Source organism: Chrysochloris asiatica, unplaced genomic scaffold, assembly GCF_000296735.1.
Source record: "Chrysochloris asiatica unplaced genomic scaffold, ChrAsi1.0 scaffold00018, whole genome shotgun sequence".
NCBI classification, from domain to species: domain Eukaryota; kingdom Metazoa; phylum Chordata; class Mammalia; order Afrosoricida; family Chrysochloridae; genus Chrysochloris; species Chrysochloris asiatica.
The window spans coordinates 30,606,346-30,613,211 of NW_006408536.1; positions in this window are offsets into that span (position 1 = coordinate 30,606,346).

Here is a 6,866-nt window from a genome sequence, read left to right on the forward strand (position 1 = left end):
CCCCAACCCCCTTCCTGTGGGTGGCACAAACGGTTGGTTCCCTGTTCCCTCCACTACTGACTGAAATGTTGACAGTTCAAACCCACCTTGAAGCAAATTGGAAGAAAGGCCTGGCCATCCACTTCCAAACCATGAGCCTTTGAAAACGCCGTGGAGCACAGCTCTACTCTGACATCCATGCAATCTCCACCAGGCAGATTGGCGTCTCAGCAGAGTTTGGTTTTGGGTGGTGCCAATAGTGAGTGGGCTTCACTGCTAGCTGAAAAGTTGATGGTATGAATCCAACCCCAGATGCCTCGAAAGAAGGGCCTAAATCTGCCACGTGGAACCCCACTGAGCTCAGTTCTCCGACATACTTGGGGTCTCCTTGAGTTGAAGTCAGCGCTATGGTGTGGCAAGTGATTGGGCCCCAGAAGGTAAGGTGGATCCAGATGTGCACATGATTTCATGCATGTGGTTGTGAAGTGCCATCATTTGGTTCTGACTCATACCAATCCTGTATAGACTTTCCGAGGAGCAGATGGTGGGTTTGAACTGTCAGCCTTGCAGTTAGCAGCCAGTGCTGATTCTGTAGCACCACCCTGGGAATCTGATCTCACACATGTATGTATGTATTAGACTGCCTGACTCCTTGTCGTGGATCTGAACAATCAGAACGTACTGATAGGCAAGATGATGTTCTCACTGGTTTGTTTTGATTCCCTCCTAAGCGCCTGTCTGTCAACTGATTGCGAGGTGAGCTAGGACCCTTAGTAGACTCCGCCCTCTCTGCGCAGGAGCATCACCTGTGAGGTGTCTCCTTCCCACACCTCCCCCAGGAGGACTTGGTCTACCTCAGCACCACCGTCTCCCGCCTTTGCGAGCGTAGTCCCCCTCTGACCCGCCTCCGAGCAGCTGTAACTGTTATTTCCACACCGCAGATTCCAGCATCACGGCCCACTTCTGGGAGACAGTACCCGATGTTGCACTTTTGTGCTTTCACCCCTTTTTGAAGGTGTGTTTGCCTGTGTGTTGTAGCTGTAGTGTGCCAGGCCTGCATTGTAGCCTAGGGAGTGGGGAGGAAGGTTCACTGGGCGTCCCCTGTTCCTGTGAACTGCTGGGATCCCTCGGACCTTGTCAGTTGCTGGCCAGTCACATCAGCACTGGGCTGATTGCCACGGGATACTGACATGACACACAGGGCTGTTGAAGATATCCGTGGTCCTGGCCAGGTCTATATCTGCCAGCAAATGCGCCTCAGGGTCCCGGTCCATGAAGTCTCCCGCCTCAAATCTTACTGTATCACCTCACTATCTCTGTTGAATAAAACCTTTGTCACATGTTCACATCTTATTTATCATAATTGTACTGTTTCAATGATTCTCCAACAACAAATCTGTATGAGAGTGCCTTTTTTTTTTTTCCTCACCCACGCAGACCTCCAGCTGTGTGTTTGAATAAAGTTCATGTCTTGTAACCTAACTTTTATGTGTTTGAACAAAGACTCAGCCAACTAGTGTCTTGTTTGGTTGGGTCTCTCCTTCATCCCAGTGTTCAGGTGATGTTTGCTGAGCACTGAAGCACTGTACAGGAACAAGGTCCATGAAAATGCTGCAGACCACCATCCTGTCCTCTAGGCCAAGGGGGTCCAGGGGTTAGGGAGATGGTCCGTTTGGCTTCAAAGTAAAACCACTCACGTGGGGCACACACATTGTTTCCTTTCTTCCCCATCAGCCTGGCAGCTTCCATACAGACCGAGTTGGGATCGCTGAAGAAACTCCAGGATTCTCAGGATAAGAATGGACATTTAAAAGACAGTGCGCTCATCCCAACTTAAAAGAGCAGTTGCCATACTTTCTTAGGTCAACTTTAAGCTATAAGTTGAGAGAAGTCAGTAGGGAGGTAAACATGCTAGTTAGAACTAGCCTCCACAGGAAAACCAAAGGCAACATTTCTCCCCAAACAGCTGGCAAAGCAGGGGCAGGAAAGGAGGACTGGGAACGGGAATCCAGGGAGGAAGCGGGAAGAACGCTGTTCCATCAGGGCGTTACAATGTCACGAAACAGGATGTGTCTACCCAAACCCCATAGTAAGATTAATACGCAGAGCGCCTTCTGCCCAGAACACGCAGCGATGGCAAGACAGTGTCCTGACGTGGGTCGTGGCCAACAGCGAGTGATTCCTTCTACTAGGGCTTCCAAACTTGGTGCAGAAATTCCAGCCTCTTGAATGCCATTTGTCCACTAACCTTCTGAAGATCCCTGGTACCTGAGACATCCTGGAGCCAGGACTGTAGTGAAAGGTGAAATGCCAGTTTCCAGTTCATTCCACCGAAGTGAAACCTACACGGCAGCTTGTCCTGCTGCCCACTGCATCCTCCCTTGGAGTAGAATGAGTATAAACAATCTGAAATCAGGGAGGCACCCATTTCACACCAAAAAAACCAAGTCCTGTTGGTTCGGAATTGTCTCTGCTTCCCATGGTACATGCCACCCACATACATGCTGCAGCTCACACGTGTGTATAGCTGGCCATTTGAGGCGAAGTCTGGCCCGGTCCGAATGGCCTTTCCAAGCCTTGCAAAACCATAGCGTTTGAAGCTCTCCTTGATAGTAACTCTGTGTAGCGGTTCCCTTGCGTCTACGCACGGCTTTGATGCTCTACAGGACATTGCATTGTCGTAACACGGAGATTCTGACCTTAAAAGTTGTACCACGATGGTTTTCTTTCCAGAAAACTCTAGTCTGAAAGAGCAGGGGCTCAACATGAAACTAGCCAACTCGAAACCCAGCTCTGACGCTTCATAAATACTTGTCTTGCCTTATTCTATCCCGGCTTACCTGTGAAATGGGGGTATTAGATACTTTGTAGCGTTGAGGGGGGAGCACAAACGGTTAAACGCTCTGCTAGGTGGTTTGAACCCGCTCAGAGGTGCATCAGAAGAAAGTCCTGGGGATCTGTAAGCTCTCACAGGGGAAACCATACGGAGCACAGTTCTGCTTTGGTACTCATGGGTCTCTGTGAGTGGGAATCAGCTCACAGTTAGGTGAAGTCAGCTGCCCGTAGCCATATGTTCAGTGGCAGGTGTTTGTCAGAACTGACTTAGTACCCTTGTAGCACGGTGACCTCAGTGAGCCAGGGAGTATCCTCTCACTGCCTGGAAGCTACACACGTCCACTTGAGAAACTTTGTGGAGTGGATCCTGTGGCCTAATTTCTGGGGTCTGCAGGGGGTCCTTCTTGTTCCCAAGCACCTGTCTTCCTCCAGTGACAAGAGTGTGCCTCTCCCCTACTGCTTCTATGACAAGTGATTCAATTTAGAACCCACCCTGATGTGTGGGGGGTGTCTAAGCATAGCACAAACAACCCTCCTTCCAAACAGGGTCTCATCCACAGCCATATACCCAAATGCCATCTGACTCACTGCACCCTGGTGTGACATAACAGATGGAACCGTGTGTGACAGAACACGCTCGCTGTGATTCGACTTAGAGCCCACCTTGCCGCTTGGTAGGGGTGTGTGTTTGGGGGGTCTGTTTAGGATGACAGCACTGCCTCCATTCTGACTCAGTAAGACGCTGTAAGACAGACTAGAACTGCTGCATAGGGTTTCCAAGGCACTTAACAGCAAGCATTAAAAGACAATGGAAGGAATACACAGAGGTAGCAGATGATCAAGAGCTAGTGGTACTGAAGGAAGAAGTCCAAGCCACACTGAGGGCATGGCCGAAAACAACGCTCCAGGAACTGACAATACAAATGGAAATGAATCAACAAGCATGTGCAGCCCTGGAGACTCATGTATGGCAAGAAATTTGGAAGACAGCTAGCTGACCAGATGATTGGAAGAAACCCATTATCTGTGTGCATTCTGAAGAGAGGTGATCGAACAGAATGCTGAAATCATCAGGCAATACCATTAATATCACATGCAAAGAAAATTTTACTGAAGAGAATTAAAAGCCAGCTGTTTCTAGGCCAGGAGACTCTGAGGCAGTTCCTCTTTGTCCTCTAGGGGGTGTCATGAGTCAGAATCAGCTAGACAGCAATGAATGTAGGTGGTTGAGGGTTTTGTTTTCATCTTCACAGATCGACAAGCATTTTCTCCCACAGAGCCACTGGGTTAGATGGACCCACCAACCCTTTCAGTTAGCCCGTATCCATTGCCCCACACATTACGCAGTGTTTATACAGATTCATGGATTGCTGGTATTGGACGTTCTGGAAGAATTCTGTGGATTTTCAGAAAGAATTCTAGGATGCCCAGGTGTGTCCACAGCACACGTGATTGATGCGTTAAAAGACAGAGGGGCATACGTATAGCTGTTGTTGTGCAATCAAGTTGAGCAGCTGGTGAGCTTGAACCACTTCCCTTGCAGTTCAAATGGCAATGCAGTCTGGCCCATTAACCCACAGTGCCACACACCCTCCGGGAAAGATGGATGCCCCAAGAGCCAGTGTTTACACAAACGCACACACACACAAGTGGGCTTCACAATATTCGTGGGAGAGTTCCATGAAGGCACATCGTGTCTGTGCATGTATATAAAGTTGTGATGAGAATAAGCATGTGAGACCATGTGGTGTCACACCCATTTGTCCGGCACAGTGACCTTAATGGTCTCCTGGTGGTGTCACCATTGCCAGCCGCCTTGTTCACCTCCTTCCATCACCAGTCACCTGAACTCACTGCTAAGCTAGAGAGAAAGAGTCCCTGTCAGCCCTCTGCCCTCCACGGCCACCATGAGTCTCCATTGTCTAAGATCTTGGCCAATTTCATGTAACAATCCAACAATTCCAGAAGCTCCTGTTAGCAACAACTTAGGGGATCTGTGTTTCTGCTGCCGGGAGATGTTCAACCCTAAAGAATCAGGAGAAGCTGTGTCTGAAAGATTCACAGCACATGTTCTAAGGATGCGTTTATATGCCTCACTGTGGTGGTCATGGTGGTGGTTAAGTGCCGTGGAGTCGGTTCCGACTCCTGACAACTCTGTATACGATTCCCAAGGGACAGCTGGTAGGTTTCAACAGCTGACCTTGTGGTTCAAAGCGCCCTTTCGCTTCAGTGCTTTTCTTACAGCACCATACAAGGACTCCATCCATCTCTCTTTCTATGAATATGGTGGTGGTTTCCAAGGAGCAGCTGGTGGGTTTGAACTGCCAACCTTACTGTTCAAACCAACCTTGGGGTCCAATGTTTCATCCTCCCAGGACAGGTGGATAGGTCCACCAGGACTCCAGGGCACTGTGATTGTTATTAAGTGCCGTCTAGTCGCTTCTGACTCATAATGACCCTGTATAGGTTTCTGAGGAGAAGCTGGTGGGTTTGAACTGCCGACCTTGTGGTTCACAGTCCAGTTCTGATCCTACAGCACCGCAGCAGGAACACAATATACTTGGTGGTGGTGTGCCACGGAGTCGGTTCCGACTCATTGTGACCCTGCATAGGGTTTCCGAGGCTGCAGATCTTTAAGGGAGCAGAAAGCCTCATCTTTCTCCTGTGGAACAGCTGGTAGTTTCGAACTGCTGACCTTGAGGTTCGCAGCCCGACTGGGAACCACTACACTTCCTGGACTCCTCCACTATGCTTGTTGTTGTGAAGTGCTGTCGAGTCGTTTCACACCCATAGTGACCCTCTATAGGGTTTCCAAGGAGCAGCTGGTGAGCTTGAACCACCAACCTTGTGGCTCAAATGGCTTTGCAGTCCAGCGCATTAGCCCACAGTGCTACATACACCACTATGCTTAGGCCTGAGGAAACTGGTCATGGAACAGAAACTAACTGCTACCAAGCAGAACAAGCTGTAGAGATTCTGTGCTGTGGACTCGGTTCTGACCCATAGCGACCCTGTACAGGGTTTCCGAGGCTGTAAATCTTTACGGGAGCAGAAAGCTTCATCTTTCTTCCACGAAATAGCTGGTAGTTTCCAACTGCCGACCTTGTGGTTCACAGCTCGATTCGTAACCACTACGCTACCAGAGCTCCTTGTAGAGATCATAGGTAGCTTTTTTCTAATATTTTAATATTTTCAAGTAACAATTGTGACTGAAAGGAAATGAGGGATGTAGAACTTGTTGATTTTCTCATTTCAAAGCTTGAAATCACGTGTGATCTTAAACTCGCATCAAAGCAAAGAGATGTCCATGTCTGAAGCTACTAAAAGTTTAGACGGAGCTTCGTTCAAAATTTGGACTGACGGCAAGAAACCTCGGTGATTGAGGTTAGGCATGCATGTCCACACATGTGTTTACCCGGAGAAGTGGGTACAACACCAACAACCAGCTGGCAGACCAGTGGACTAGGGTCTCCTTCAATAAATGAAGCACCCGAACCTTTGTGTGTTTTTTTTCTTTCTTTTTTTCCCTCATTGCCATTTTTATTATTCATCATTGTTTTCAAACTTCTCTTAGTACTCTGGGTGAAAGTTACTAAAAGCAGATCCGTTATCCAGTCAACAATGCGGCATGCGTTTTGTTTTCTCTCATGGCTTATCCCACATCTGCCCGGGCTTTCCTGTGTCCTTGCCTCTTCCTCTCCCTGCCCTTCTGAACTCTGTCCTGAGGTCAGTGCTGTGCTTGTGACCTCAAATGGTTAATTGTTCTACGTGTGCATACCCCCTCCCCAGTGTCATTTCTCACCTTATGTTGTTGTTAAGTGCTCTCGAATTGGTTCCGACCCATAGCGACCCTGTATAGGGTTTCCGAGGAGCAGCTGGTGAGCTTGAACCGCCGACCTTGCAGTTCAAAGGGCTTTGCAGTCTGGCGCATTAACCCACAGCGCCACCCCAGGACTGCCTCCTTATGGGTCTATTATTATTATTTGGCTGAAACTTGAGCCCTGGGAGTGAGTTCTGTTCCAGACTTGAAGGGTAGCTAAGGGCCGTAGGCT